Genomic DNA, 16,711 nt, shown 5'->3' with positions numbered 1-16,711 from the left:
CTGTTCAATGCAATTTTCATGACTGATATATATTTTTTAACTTCCGTCATTCTGGAGGTATTTCTTCCATTTTTCTTATGAACTTGCGTACAGAGTGAAAATTTTGGTAAACTCGTTTTGTTTTGAGTTTTTGAAGTAGCATATGCCTGAGGAACTCGGAGAAATAAGTTTATTTTTTATTCGGAAAAGTTAGTTTATTCATTTGTTGATAAATACAGCCCGCCAAATTTTTTTAGAGAAATTCAGAGGCCCTCTAAGCTGAACCTGAACGGTAAACAAAATGTCTATTTATATATGTTAGCATGGTATGGCAGCCACAGACTAAAATTAAGATGTTTAGTACTTTTCAACAAGCTATCTGATACTAAGGTTTTTGCTATTCGTACATTTTTTTAGCCTAAGTCTTCCCATTTAGAACGTTTCAAGGAGCATTTAAAGAGCACGTCAGCTTTAACCTTACATCACTTTCGGTCGTATTAACTGTGTTATATTTGATTCAAACCCAACTTTATTTTACCCATTCATAATTTGAAAGGTTATTCATAAGTGTTATCTAAACAATTCTTGAGACGATATTTCATCCCCTTTTCAATTTGTTGCAGAGATTACATTTTGAAATTTTGATTTGCATTCAAATCAGCTTCATTTCATTGACATTCAGCAGTAAACTGTAACGGAGTATGCTGTAAAAACTCAGATCCCTTAAAATAGCATAGCTCGCCCTAATTAAAGCATGATGCGTTTCTTCAATCATATTTTTTCATATTCATATCTCCTCTCATCGCCGCGGAATGAATGATGTAAAGTTTCACCATGTCACGCCAACATGTACAAGCATAAAATTACATTCAATTATTTTTCCTTCAACGTTTCTGCAAACAGCATCGGCAACGATCCAAGCAAATCCTCGCTTCTTAAAATTAGAACAGTCATTCCAAATCAAAACGCAGATGCAGTTTTTCGAACAATTCGACCCCAGAGGTATGGTAGCGTGAAACGTGCAATTGCGAAACAAAATGCGCGAATATATTGATGTGCACAAGAGAATACGCGTCCATCGTACGCCAGTTTTTCCATTGCACACCCGGGCTGCGAGCAGCAGTTCGCATAACGTCAATCCTTCCTAAGTATCTAGTAAGTCAGTCTGTGCAGAGACTAACCTAAAAATAACGCGGCTGCTTGCCACAATCCTTCATCATCGTCACGGTCGCTACAGGCGTTCGTTGGCCAGTTGTCTTGGATGTCGTGTTTTGGTTTTGCTGGTAAAATCTTTTTTACTACCGTTACTAGCGCGACTTGACGCCACAATGGCATCGATAGGACGTTTTTAGTTTCAGTAATAACTATAAAATATATTGAATATAGGAATATTTGTGGGACAACAAGTGCACTTCAAAGCTCTAGAATACTGTGAGATCTGAGGCATCACATTTTCTTCAACTTTTTCTTCCCCAATAGTTCTAATCCTGTAGGTACTTTGTTTACTCAGTCTGGAGAGCTACCTTTCAACAAATGCATTTGTCGTTTTACGTGTGTACTGATGTTGGCTCCCCTCCAATAATACGCCACCCGCTGGCAGGCTGATGGTGCACAGTGGGAGCATCATGAAAAGCGGACGGATAAAATTCTTATCCGAATATTTCAATAGTGGGTATCTTGATCTATAACTTTGCTAAAGACACTATACTGATAAAACAACGTTTTGGCCAAAAAATATTTCAAATCATCAATATACACTCGGTTCAGGCGTTTATAAATATTTAGCTGACATTGATGTCTATAACAAGTTCTGAGAAATGTGTAGAAAAGTCATAGTCAGTAAATGTCATACAAATTTCTTGAAAAATAGTGGCAAATAACTGTTTCGCGGTTTTCTCTTTTAAGTTCAATGAAAAACTTCATCTTTAGACTAGCAAGTGATAATAAATATATTTATTGGCAACGCCATTGGGTTCTGACCGTCTCTACCCAGATTGGTTCCACCGTGTGGCAGTAGGATATTTACTACACACCGTGCTGTTGTTGTCGTCATCGCACTCTCGTTCGACACTCGAAGCAAAAACGAGCGTCACTCGGCGCGAGAGTTAAGTCGTAAAATCCGCCGCGCGCGTATGGTTTTGCTTGACTGGAATTAAGTGGGAGAAAGCGGCGATAAAAATGTGCTCTAATTCAATTAGCGATCATCCAACTGTTTGCGAACTTTGGATGCTGGTACACCACACCACACAACTCATCACACACACGCCATTCCTAACACCTCTGTCAGCTCGGTATGGTGGGGTTTAAATATGGAATATTTAAAAGGAAATTAGAACGACGGGATGGTGAAGTTTTACCGAGTGTCTTTCTTCGCATATTTATCTAGCGGAGACGCATGATGGATTGTGGCGAAAATGTTTACAGTCCGTTGGCGGGCACATGGTAGTACACAAAATTCCTAATGAAGACCGATTTTTGAACATTATTTTTCTTTACCTAAGAATAAGTAAATAAAACAACACAAGCGCGATTTGTTGCCAAAAGCAATCCCGGCCAATTTAGGTTTCACTTCGCTCGCTCGGTGGACCGTTCGTCTTGGAACATTAAATTAAATCAACGCAGCGTACAGATTCTCAGCCCAGCCAGCTAGTCGCCGCAATCTTCATCAGCTCAACTCAGTCAGTCTGTTCAAGGAAATCTCACAACGATCAACCATCGAGACGAGGAATCACAATCAGAGATGATTTATTGCCTGACTGGTTTGGCCAGGCCAGAGGCTGGTGAACACAGTGATTTGAAACCATCAGAGGAAAAGATTATTCGTCGTCTTTTATGCACTGTCAAAACCAGACGGTCACGAAGCCAGACCACAGAACAGCCATGGGAGACATCCACCCTCGCGAAGTGAGACGATCAAAGCCAGTCAAAGTGATCGTCTAAAGCGGGACGCTCTGTAGAAGTTCAAATAGGCACAAGCGAGATTTTAGTGAACGCTCTGTTTATCAAACGAAAATTTAATTAATAATTGAATCTCTTGGAAAACAGATGTAAAATGCCGCCACACGTTGCAGCTGCACTAGTAACGCTCTCTGTTGCAGAGAAGACGATCCAGAGCGAAGGTAATGCTGATTTTAAGTGTGATTGATGTACTCCGATGAAATTGAACAAGTTTGTAATAGAAGTTGCGTTGTATAACTCACTTAACCAGAGCATTTTTTTGTTCAAATTGCTTAACCAGGTTCTCTGATGGTTAACCGTCATAAATTTAATTATTAATTTAAATTTTTTAAAGTTGAGCTTATCATAAATGAGATATATTGGTGTTGAATTTTGATGATTGCACTTCATAAAAACTGAGTGAATATATGAATTTGCTGTGTAACAATTTCAGCCACGCAAAAATAGAAATGCCGAGTTTTTTCCACCAAAATTCACGTTGATTTTTATCAAAAGCCACTAAAAATTGGAGCCTAAAACCAAAAGTTTAAAATTTCTTGTATATATTGATTCAAAAATCTTTGGAGAATGATAGTAAAATAGGTGAATAAACTTTTCAAATTTACATTTTAGAAATTTGTAAAGACTTTATGGTCTTTATTTTAAAATTATAATTTAAAAAACTGGAAATTATTCATTATTCATCATGATGGGTTTTTCAATTCGTCATCCTAGTTTATCGTGAAAGTTTTTTTTGCAGATTATTTTTTCTGGACTGCTTCATAACAAACTATTATCTTACAACACAAGGCTAGTAGCAGACTCGAAGTAAAATAATAGTAATAACATCTGTCATTTAGTTAAATAGCGATCAAATAGAAACCAAAAAAAGAGGTTTTGAAATTAATTGTGTTCCTGAAGATATATTATATTTAGTTTTAAATATGTTTAGATGTAAATGTTTAGAAACTAAGATTTAAAAAATGTTAACTTTTCCAATGTTCAGGGCTAATAAAAAAACTACTTATTCACTTGCGTGCTAGAGGAACTAACTCCGAATGCGTGCCTGTCTATCAAAATCACAAACATTTTCACAGGATTACGGAACTATAAACGTCATGAAATCCTCTGTAAGCGTGAATGGGAGAAAATAAGCGTTTACACTCCTTCTTTGCCATTTCGTTCATAGCTATTAACTTCAATGAATGATTGAAGAGCATCACGTGGCATGAAATTCCCATAATAAAAGAATAAAATTGCTACCAATATTCACCGAAAACCTATCTTTATAGCCAATAAGTTAGCAATTAAGTTAGTTGCAGGATTATTTTTTGACAAGTTGGATGAAATCCCTACGAATGATAAGTTCTAATTGCAAAAGCAAACAAATCCTAATAATTAAAATAACAAATTTCTAACAGTGTTGAGAATTCACCATTTTTGATAAGCCACACAAAATTATTATTTACTAATAATTATTATAAATACTTAAGCTACTAACAAGCCTCTCTTAGTAAAAAAAGATTGATATATGTAACATCGCTCCTCGCGCCCTTTCACGAGAGATTTCTTCAAAAGCGATAGTTGAGCCTGTTTGGACTTTGAGAAATCAAAATGTCAAACATTGATGATTGTCGAAGACCTTCGAAATCTGCGTCGTGAGGGCAGCCGGAAATTTATAAAGAAGAAGGAAGGTCGAAAAAAATTGATTTAAGAGCTTAATTTTTTGACGTAGAACTACGTCTTTAAAGGAGATCTATAGGGGTGTAAAATGAAAACCATATCACTCGGTTAGTTTCCAACGGATCTCTTTCGATTTTGCAGCAATCGATTGGAAAATTAGCTGCGCATCCGCCGAAATGCAGAAAATTGTAATCTAATTATGCAAACCATTGTACCATTAAAAAATAGTCAAGCCTTGTTGAAACACAGATTTAGACCAATCAGAGCTGATGTGTATTCATATATTTTTACCTTTGTTATACTACACAAAGCTTATAAAATCGGTCGAAAAACGCAAAATTGATCCATGATCCGGAGGGCCGAATCGTATACACCATTCGACTCAGCTCGACGAACTGAGCAATGTCTGTTCGTGTGTATGTGTGTGTGTATGTGTGTATGTGTGTATGTGTGTGTGTATGTATGTTGTCTGTATGTATGTGTCGCAAAATACTAACGCACCTTTCTTACAGAATGCAATATCCGATTTTAATGATCTTATACGCAAACGAAAGCTACTGTGCTCCCCCAGAATGCTACCGATTGGATTTTTGATTAGTGGCTTAGATTTTAAAATATTGATCAAAGAGTATTTTTTACATAAGATATTTAACTTTTAAGGCAAAATGAATGGCAAGGAGAGCCATGTGTTATACACCAATCTACTCAGATCGACGAACTGAACAATTTCTGTATGTATGTGAATGTGTGCCTGTATGTATGTATGTATGTGAAAATATGTTGTTTATATGTATAGTATATTAAAATCGAAACAAAAAAATTACAAGATAAGCGCTCATTTTACAGAACGCATATTCCGATTTTAATGTTCGCATGCTTAAATGAACGCCCTAGAGCTCTTTAAAAATGATACTAAGTGTAGCTTGAACTGTAAAAATTTGACCGAAGTATATTTCAGACATGGGATATTTTACTTTTTGGATAATTCATCTCTCTCTCTCCCTACTCTCTCTTCTTCTCTATCCCTCTATGTCTTTTTTTTTCGTATCACTATTTATTTCTCAAAAGAAAAAACAATCTCCGACAACTTTGCATAATTTTTACACTCTTCGTAGTGCGTCTTTATTGGTGTAAGAAAAATACCCTTTAGCATTTTCTTAAAAATTTGAATTAGATTTTGGAGGAAACCGTAATGCTCACTTAGCTCCTTTTCTGCCTTGTGAAGCTTCCGTCCTCACTTTCTTTAAAATATATATATATTAAATTGTACGTTGAACCCAGATTTAAGAATAAGAATCTTCTACAGCTACAGCGAAACATTGTAGCAAAATCTGATCTCACAGTGTTCAAATGTAACACAATTAGCGATGCAGAATTTCAAAATATCCTATAAAATGAGCTTTACCAAAAATGTACAGACCTATTTACGTACGAATATGTTAGTGCCACCCGTTTGCAATGTCACATTTTAAACAGCTGGAACAACTTCTTAGTTGAACACTTATTCTAAGTTTCAAATTCAGTTCTGAATATACTTTTTACTCGTGACCAGGAATCTACAGTTGATAGTGAACGTAATTGGCAAAATAAGGAAAAAGTTTTGAGAAATTGTGAACATCGAGATGCGATGATTCACAGTTTGGATGAAACTGAAGCAACTTTACATGGCTATACACGTTTACTAGTGTGCGCGGGTGAAAAGTCACTTATCTCTATGAATGATACAATATGCTCATGTAAGATATAAATATTGCTTTCTAATTTAAGACTTAGTGCGGACAGAGTATCCATGTTATTCCACTTCCCGTTATCGCAGCAAGACTTAAAAAGTCTTTGTTACGGATTTTTTCATAGAGCCTAGGCCTTCAAAAACAATAATGTTCTCGACTACACTCTGAAAATCCAAAATTCACAAATGTCGTACAAAACCTTCATTTTCAGATAATGCATTCGAGATAGAACTAAATTGACAACTTTCATGAATAGTTTTTTTTTCTGTATAGTTCTGAACTATAATTTTTCGAAAACAGGTTTTTATAAATTTGCTTCAATTCGTAAAAAATATAAGATGCTGATTCATAAATCAAGGTCCTGCAATTTCTAACCATATCCGCACGAGAGTCACAAATAAAATAAGGTTTTGGTCTCAATATTGTCCCCCAAACGTTTTAGAAAAAAATGGGGCAACAACTTTTGTAATTGAGTAACTATTACTTTTCATAGAGAAACTTTTGCGAATTTTCTCACAAGAGTCACTAAAGTTTTCATTAAAAAACTAACTTTTTCAATTGTTGTCTCTGTGACAATTGAAATAGAATTTTCAAGTTTCTCTCTAAAGAATCACAGACCAAATTACTTTACTTTGGAAGCAAGGGTATTTTTAACATTAAGTAGTCACGGTAATAATTTGAAGAACAAAAGGCATTTTATCCAGAGAAATAGTTTTCCCAGATAGCCACTGTGACATTCGAGAGGAAATATACAACAACAGTTTTGTTTGTAAGATGGTGTGACCTTTTGAAAAACTTATAAGTTATTAGCATTGTCACAGTGATTTTAGTAATCATCTCTTTTGGTTAGAGCTGGTATCAGGAAAAGTAAGCATCAAGCTTTGACCGACAAATATCACTGTTTGATCACCGTGACTTTTATCAGGAAATATATGTCAACTGTTGTTTTAGAATATGTGAAACTTTTGAAAAAAATATATCTTATTAACATCGTCACATTTATGAAATTTTCTCTTTTCGATCAAATATCAAAGAAAACATTACTTCAATATAACATATTCCCTCCATCCAACGTTCGATTAGTATTGTCTCACAAGAGTCTCCGTATCAATTGATCGTCATGAAATAGTCTATGATCATTATTGAAAAAAATCTTTTTCTATGAAGATCACCAAAAATATATAGTTATAGTTTTTTATAGTTTTTATAGTTATATATAGTAAAAATATAGCATAATATTAATTATACTTTTTCCCCGTAAAGTTCATACAGACATATGATTAAAAAGAGAAATGAATGTAATATTTTTGTGTTTCTGAAATATTTAAAATATTCCGAATATTATTTAAAACCTTATTTTTCTGAAAGCGCATAAAAAATTTGAGGGGCGATATACTTTCACCATAAAAATGGAATTGTATTTGAAAAACACTTTTGGCATTTAACGCAATTCCAACTTATCACTCATATGAACACATTCAGTCATTTCTTATTTCCATCAGCGAAATAAAAAGAATCTAAATTAGTGATGGAATTTGGTCACGAATGAAATATTTTATTCTAGAACTATGTCACGAAAAATATTCACGCATGTATTGATAAAAATACGACTCGCGGTGAGAATTCCAAACAAAGGAGACGTTTCTGGTTTCTCCTATAAACATCGCCAAGTTGTTAATACGAAAAAGCAGAACATTCTAACAAACCCCTTCGTGACAATTACCAAAAGTTTGTATAAGGCTCTAAGCCCCGCCTTTTGGACGCTTTTTCAGCATCCCTGACCATTTACAAAAAATATTCTTTGTACGAATATGAATTTTCTTTTAAAGGTCACCAACATGCCATTTGTGCGGACTGGGAAAAATAAAGCTAAAGTAATATCCAAACCTTGTTTATGGGGATTTAAAAAAAACTGCATTAAGCTAACATACATATTTGCTGTTCTAGTATGAAATCAGTATCATTGTTATCTGTTACTGTTTCCTCACGTTCGATTATTTCAAGAAAAAATTTGAGTTGCTTCTAGCTAGCATTTAAAAATTGGTTTGTGATCGAAAAAATAACACTCATATACTCCAGTGACAACATCCATAATATTTGCGAAACCCACGTCAAGCTTTAATTCAAAGATCGTGTTTGGTTCACCCTCTGAAAACTATCCTTTAAACTCTTTTTATTCTTTATTGAAATTGGACTTACGTTGGTATACGATTTGTGGTTTACTGGTCTAATAAGTATAAAGTAATAGGTAGTTATATAACAAAGGTTTCAGCACCACTAGGTGGATTAATTCAGGTTTTCCGTGTAGGATCCCAATTTCTTTTTTTTTTAATATCATGGTCAAGACGGTCAAAAATTGGTCAAACATAAATACGTGTAAATATTCTTTATTGAAAAATTAAAAATGTTTCTCTCAAGTTCAATTTGCACAGAGTAAAAGAAAATTTTAGCTCAAGCTTCCTTAACTCTTTATCGGTTAGTACCAACTATACTGTCATTATTTCTTGGAATTTTTACGACTATTTATTTTTAACAAAAAGTGTATATGAGTTCTTTTTCGTTTGGTTGATTCTGTGCGTGATTCCTTATGAGCGATAAAAGGTTAATAGCGAATACAAATTGCCGGACCTTTCTCTTCACTCTTTCCACCATGTTTGGTTCATCCTTTTTGGTCACTTTATTCGCCGCAGAACGCCAGTTAGCTTTGAAGTCGTTGACAGCTGTGTCTTTTTGACGATAGCCCAGTATATTTCTATAGGGCGGAGCTCTGGTGTGTTGGGAGGATAATGTGCTTTGGTACCACTTGGACGTTGTTCACGGCATACTACTCTATGACGTTTTTCCGTAATAGCAAGATGACAAATTCGTCTAAAACAGAACGAGATAACTGTGCTGCTTGGGGGAAAGCAACAGACGTTTTTTTAGGCACTTCTGCACATAAATTTCCTGGTTGACGGAGCCTTTCGCGATGAAAATGTTGCTCTTCTAATTAGATGGCCTGACACACGAAATATTTCTTTGAAAACTTCGACAGCTTAATGTGTTTGAAAATCTCTGCCTCTGCCACCTTTTCTCTTCCAGTTGCCGTATAATATTTCTGTCAAGGAAGCTGTTTAAAGTGCGCCTTGACGTAAGTTTCATCATCCTGTACCAAACAATCAAACTTTGTCAGCATCTTTTCGTACAGCTTTTTGTAAGTCGCCAGTCTGGCTCGTGTTTTAGTTCAATTCACAGTTGTAGACGACACTACCAGCTTGTTCCTCGGACGGAAAGGTATTCTGCTTGAAACTACTGCGTTTTTGCGCCCCACGGACTTCGATTTTCCCTCGATTTTGTCTTCCTGGCAGTCGTCAAACGTTCTCGAAACACTTTTATTACGTTGATGTTGATTTGCCCACAATCAACAGTTTTGCCAACTTGACGTGCGAGTAGTTCGGTTTTAAGCGACGCGCGAGAAAAATTTTGATGCGTTGCTTCTCTTACTTCAACGCCATTTTCACAACTGAAGAGCAAATGTCAAAATCAAACATAAGACATGATACTTTACACACCTATCTTGAACAAATTGACACAAATTACGTAGCGCTAAACATCTAGATTTCAGACCCCCTCCCCCCCCCCCCCTATGTAACAATAGGTAACGTTCGATATGACTCCCCCCTCTTTAATTACGTAGCTCTCAACAGCCTGACCCCCCTCCAAATTTTCAATTTCAGGCAAACATCACAGTTACGTAACTGTCTCTACTACTCCCCCTCCCCCCTACGTAACGATAAGTAACTCAGACTCAACCACCCTCCCCCCCCCTTCATGCGTTACGTAATTTGTGTACGACGCCTTATATCGATTTTTAAAAAAGAGATAGCAAAAATTCCGACCTTTTTAAATGTTAGCCTGGATAAATTTAAAAAAATGAAAATATGCTTAGTTAAGTAAGACCTTGCTTACACACCCAGAAATTTTCATTGAAGTCTGAAAGGGGTCTGCCAGCCCTCAGTCGAATTGGTACGAAATGCGTCCTAATTGAACCGGGTATACACTTTTCGGGCGTTATAAGAGTCTACTTTCGGCTCAAACAAATCCTTCTACTAGTGGACGATGTAATCAAACAACAAACTGTACTTCTCAGGGCAACCAAGCAATGCATTGCAAGAGTTGTGTTATTGCTTTACTGATTTGCCCTAGCAATGCAGCTTGCAATCTGACTGTTGAAGTTTGTTAAATAGTTTTTCCTTCCGTTCCAATCCTCTGATTTTTATTTTTTGACGTAGAACTACGTTTCTCTTTAGCCTATCACATAGGGGTGTGAATTGAAAATCTATTTCCGAAAAGGGGATTTCTCTTTTTTTAAATGTGTACAGGTCGGTTTGTTTCAAACCGATTTTCTTCATTCTTGCAGCAATCGATTGGAAAATTATACACGCATCCGCCCAAATGCAGAAAAATGTTGTTGACAGTACAAAGGTTTGGATCAGCACATCCGATTTGAAACAGCAAACTTCCCTTCTCATAGCGAATAAACAAGTTATTAAACAATAATCTTTTTTTCGAAAGGTCTCGAGCGCTAGACTTTGGAAGTAAATGCTTTCTTATTCCGTTCAATCAGTAATATCGTATTTTTATGTGCAAATTTAAAACCGATAGACTTCCAACAAAACTTGTTTGCACGAAAATTCAAATATAATACACTTTATTTAAAATGTTAGAGCGCCTCAACAAAGACGGTTAGTTAGACTTCACAGCAATAATTTGAACTCGATTCATCAATCAGCATGAACAGAATTTCGTTGTCTCCCAGCCTCTCATGCAACGGCGAATAAAAGAAGCCGTTTGACGTTCCAAGCCGCAACACGGTTATATAGTTTCGTGTGTGAGAGCACCATCGGTCTTTTTCCATTGGTTACAAAAATTAAATGCGAATTCTGGAATATTCCCTCTAAAGAAGAGCAAAAAATGTAGTGAAACTTACCAAAAAGGCGGAGTTTATTTCAGTGCACCCTTCTGGTCAAACTAATTACAGTCGAATCCCTCCATAACGACACTTTTTATAGTGACAAATCTCGCTATAGCGACATTCTCAACAGTCTCTTCTGTTTTGTACTAAAATTCTTCGTTTTGTTGCGACATTTCGCTATCACGACCTTCCTCTATAACGGCATACCAAAACTAATACTTGTCATTCTTTATTGCGACAATAGTGCAGTCGAATCTCTCTATAACGACATTCTCAACGGTATCTTCTGTTCTACATATGCAAACATTCTTCGTATTATTGCGACATTTCGCTATAACGACAGTCCCTTGCGATGTCGCTATAAAGGGATTCGACTGTAAATTCTTTTAACGAAAGGTGAGATGGATGGATGGTCCTAAATTAAAAGTAACATAGCAGGTTGTGACTGTAGCCTTAGCGGATTGCGGCGTATTAGCTGGCTTTCCGAATTTGCTTTCGGCTTAAAAAAATCACTTATCAATTTAATCGAACATTTTTGATTTGGCTGAAACTTTGCATAGACGTTTCTATAAGCAAAAGATACCATTTTGTGCTATTGGTTGAATTTTTTGGAACACGACACATTTTTGAGAAGCTATTGAAAAATGCTATTTTGGGAAGGAATTGATGATAACAAATATTTTTAGGGCCAAAACGGTTTGTTTGATCGGTATGACGTCTTAGACAAAGTTGTCTTTTCGAAAAAAATGTACACTCTAAAAAATATTTTTTTAAATGTTAAAAGCAAATTAAATATTAATTATTTTAAAATTTAATTTTCTTTTCAAAACTACAAAAGATCACCTAAACAATGCAATCGGTCCGATTATGGAGAAATCAAGGAAAAAAGTCATGATTTTTCGAAAAAAACAATTTTTTTGAAATTTTTTTTCAGGGACTTTTTTTTTAAGGACAAAATTGATATCTATTACTTTGCCGAAGACACTTTGCCAATCATTCAAACCGTTTTGCCGGTAGAAATATTTTAAATTTCCATAAAGCACTCTATGGGGAATCAAAAATATTTTTACAGTCAAAACGGCTTGTTTGATTGGCATAGTCTTTTTGGCAAAGTTGAAGATAATAATTTTGTCCTTCCATAAAAAAATGTATCCTGTGAAAAAAAAAACAAAAAACTTTTTTTGCTGATTTTCCCATGATCAGACCGGTTGCATTGCTTAAGTAATCTTCTGTAGATTAAATGAATTAAATTTTTAAAATATGAGCTTTTTTAGATATTAAATTTTTCTTTTAACTTTTTTTCTGAAAAAAAATTTTTTTTGGAGTGTATATTTTGTTCGGAAAGACAAATTACTATCGACAACTTTGCCGAAGACGTCACACCGATCGAACAAACCATTTTGGCCCTAAAAATATTTGTAATCATCAATAGCTTCCCAAAATAGCATTTTTCAATAGCTTCTCAAAAATGAGTCGTGTTCCAAAACATTCAACCAATAGCACAAAATGGCATCTTTTGCCTATAGAAAAGTCCATGCAAAGTTTCAGCCAAATCAAAAATGATAATTTGAAACAAATAATGAAACTGGGACATTTTTTTGTTGAACTCCTCAGAGTTTCTTGGTTTGAGCAAGCAATAGTATACTTTATGAGTCATTGAAGCAATACTCTCAACAATGCATTTGTTTCACGACAGTTATGCGGTCGTGTCTTGGATATAACCTCCTACAATTTTTTTCGAAAATTTTTGGATTGAAGTCACGGAAATTTGTTTGGCATAAATTAAGAAAACAGTGACATATAAAGAATGATAAAAAATTTTTAGGCAAATAAAAAAATTTTTAGGCAAATAAAAAAAATCACTGAAATACTGGAATCAGAAAAATAATGCACAATTTTCAAAAATATATTTCTTTTGATGGGTTTAACCATCAAAGGATGTACTTATTTTGGAAAACTTGTACGCTGTAGGTATTAACTGTGGGATTTGCGTTTTACCTATATAACTCAATAAAACTTTAAAAAAAAATACATAAATTTTTACAATGGAAAAACTGCATACTTTTTTGCTTTCTTTTTTAAAAATAGTTAAAAAAAATAGTTGATGAACATAACCTAAAAAACCGTAGTTCAAATTTTTTATTGTTCTCAACCTGCAAAGAAAAAGCAAATCACAGGTTACTATTTGTTGAATGAAATCTTTTAGTACCACAATTTTATAACTTTTTCTTTGCAGTTCTCCTCCACCGGGATAAAATTTGAACAAATTATGTTGTTTCCAGATTTTGAATCCGAAAAGCTCGTATAATATCATTTTCCATGGCAGTTTGCATCCATAGCGTACAAAATCAAACATCAATTTTGGTACCTATTATGTAAATGTTCTTACAAAACTGCGCGATCTCTGATTGTTATTTTTTTTTTGGAATCAACAGCTGGACAAAAAGTCCACCCAGACAAATGAATCACTGATGGCTTATGAACCTCTCTATTTAAAAAAAATTAAATTGGTTGTGATCATTATAAGGCGATTTAACTCGATATTAACGTAACGGATTTCAATGATGGATTGTTTGTGTTATTTTGGTTTTGTTCTTTGTCAGAACAATGCTATATCAAAAATAAAAAGATGGAAATCAACTGAAAAGTTAGAAAATCGTGAAACCTCAATTTATAGTTCTGTGTTACTACTATGACATTGAATTTTTGAAAGATTGTTTTCAGCTATGGTCAAAATAATTTCCTTCCAAAAAAAATTCTGAACTCGAAAACTAGATTGATGAAGATCAAATCAAGCCTATGTTATGTGAAAATTTGCTCAAAGATTTTCCAAATAATGATTGTTAATTTTCAGGAATAAAGGGAAATTGTTAGGTTACTGATAAACAGTGCATTACAATGTCTAACAAATGAAATCTATTTATTCCTAAATTACTAGATTTAACATATCTCAGTTAGCACAATAGAAAAAAAAAATTCCCGAGATTTTCTTTTGTGTAGTGACAATTGTTTCAACCTTTCTGTGATTTATTTTTCATATTTTCGTTACATATTGCAAGGATTTATTTATACATGCATATTCTATTTTATTTTACCCGATTTAGGTTCACAATTATCCATTCCTGATAGTAAAGTCCAATCAAATCGTAAAAATTCATTTTGATTTTAGACGTTTTTGGATAAACTGGCTATTAACATTGTTTTTTTTTTCGATTTTAACTGCAAACCTTTATTCTGAACACCAGTAAGTGTATGTTCTATGAATAATGTTTTCCAACATATTATACAACCCGAATACTTTGTTTAGAAAAAATACACAACTGGAAAAATCCCAACTAATTGTACTAAACTAAGCCACATTAGCAGCAAAGACTATAAAAAAATCTGAATATGAGAGACATAAAAAATAAAATCGCTCATATTTAGATTAAATCTCTCGGCATGTCAACCTCATCACTCGTAGGTCAATCGAAGAAAAATAAACAAACAGTTTTCTTACTAAGCTGCCGCAAAACTTCTACAGCAATTTTGCGACATATGAAATATGTCCCATGAAATGGAAACAATTCTGCTGTATTTTTTTCCTCTATCTATCGCGTAGGATGATGTCCCATTCATGTATCACTCACTGTATATCGTCGTCCCAAGGGACCAGACAACACAAACCGTCTAACAGTAGTGACGCCGCGACGCTTGCCAAGAACGTCATTCGCAAATCGGGAGACGCGCGCGCTCAAGTGACCTGCTACGATTAAGATTTATGATGAAATCTTGATTGTCGCTTTCTTCCCTCGGTATGCTTCGCGGCTTGTCATTTCACTCACTGTTTTTTTTTTTCTTAGCTAGTTCCTCAATTCACTTGAACGGGTAGTACAACACGCATTCGTAACATCGGGAACGCACGTGTTCCCATTGTGACCGGCTAGTGGAGCCGTGCTGCTGTTCTGGTTCAACGCAATTAACCGTCACACGAAAGATAAAAAAAACAGATTCCATCGTCGAGAGGAAAGGAGAAACAGAAACAGATGTCGCTCATTTGATATTCCACTTGTGCCACTTCCGGTGTTACAGCTTTGTCTTGTCGTCGATTTGTAACTGATCGGTAGTGATCGCCAATTACCGCTTAAATCGCCTCTGGCGTTTTTTTTTCTCCGTAGACTAATGTTTTTTGTTTTACAGACTAGTGGAAAAAAATTTCACCCGCGAACGACCTTCTAGGAGCGCACTCACGATGAGAGCACGCAAATCCACCCACAAATGTTCAACGCGCACGATCAGCTCTGCGTTAAAGATTCCTCGTAAGCGACCAGAATTCACAACACCTTTCACTGGCACGATCCCGATCAAGACTGAAACCGAGGCCGTTGCCGCATGTAAACGACACATCGCGCAAGACGTAAGGATGACAGACGACCACTACTAAAGTATGTAATGCAGAGCAGAGAGAATGAACAGTTGAGGGGCGTAAGCATGATCGCTGAAGCTGAATGGAGGCGCCAGATATCTAACCGAACTAACCATACCTCGGGACTGAGTGCTGCCCTGCATCCGTAAGTCAGTTCAACGATGATTGAAAATGTTCCATACTAGCTTCGGATTATGTACACAATTCCACAAGCTGTTTGCGAACAGTGATATACCTATGGCTAGGTACGTGCTGGCGGTCGATCGGGGTAGGATCAAAACAAACCGCAGCCGCAGCCGAAGACGGTGATGTACAGGGAATGGGGGAAACGGGGAAATTAATATGCGATGCTGCTGGTTTGGGTTTGGGATTTTGGTGTGAGATATGTGCGCAAGGAGCTAAATAAATTAAATTAGAAATGTGGAACAGCTGAGGACAGAGTACGCTGAGGAGAGTTGAATCGCGAGAGTAATTCACCTACCGGATGGCGGTTGGGTGAATGTGATGTATTTATTGATGTCATCTTTGCGAAACTGTTTGGTGAAAACCGTTGGTATTATGTAAATTCATGAACCGAAATACAGGCTTTTATAATTTAGAAACTCTAAGACACGTCCATTTTTTACAGTCAAAGCAGAGATCGAGCAAAGTTATTACCACATTTTTGACATATCACTCACGGTAAGGCGAACCCGCAAGCTGCCGATCGTACTAATTTACGAAATTACGAATGTCAACCAAAATCAAGAAAAGTGAGCCTTCGTTAACACTGAATTGATTGAATGTGATCCGTAAATTTGTCAATGATCGCGCTCATTATTAGCAATTCAAAGCGAGGCGATCAACTGCCAAACAGCATAAGCTTGGCAGATCACTGGGAATGAATTGATGGATGTATTTCAGTTACACTGAATGACTTGAATGTGATCCGTAAATTTGTCAATGATCGCGCTCATTATTAGCAATCCAAAGCGAGGCGATCAACTGCCAAACAGCATAAGCTTGGCAGATCACTGGGAATGA

General features: G+C 35.6%; 1 protein-coding gene and 1 long non-coding RNA gene across 5 annotated transcripts in view; one reads left to right on the top strand and one right to left on the bottom strand.

Moving 5' to 3' along the window:
• LOC129723742 (tyrosine-protein kinase receptor) overlaps nt 1-15,630 on the bottom strand; it is a 71,169-nt gene extending 55,539 nt beyond the window's left edge. The window contains exon 1 of one of the 4 annotated variants that reach the window (XM_055678139.1): nt 15,404-15,630. The gene's annotated coding sequence lies outside the window, so the exon portion shown is untranslated. The remainder of the gene's footprint in view (nt 1-15,403) is intronic. The other 3 variants (XM_055678140.1, XM_055678141.1, XM_055678138.1) reach the window with 3 other exon arrangements.
• Nucleotides 2,325-16,267, top strand: LOC129723751 (uncharacterized). The gene is made up of 4 exons (XR_008727809.1): nt 2,325-2,421; nt 2,481-3,098; nt 15,126-15,385; nt 15,463-16,267. It is a non-coding gene; the product is annotated as an uncharacterized LOC129723751 (long non-coding RNA).
• The last annotated feature ends 444 nt before the right edge of the window (nt 16,268-16,711 follow it).

Source organism: Wyeomyia smithii, chromosome 2 (assembly GCF_029784165.1).
Source record: "Wyeomyia smithii strain HCP4-BCI-WySm-NY-G18 chromosome 2, ASM2978416v1, whole genome shotgun sequence".
NCBI classification, from domain to species: domain Eukaryota; kingdom Metazoa; phylum Arthropoda; class Insecta; order Diptera; family Culicidae; genus Wyeomyia; species Wyeomyia smithii.
Note: the sequence above shows the minus strand (reverse complement) of the source record. Positions and strands in the feature narration are given on the sequence as shown.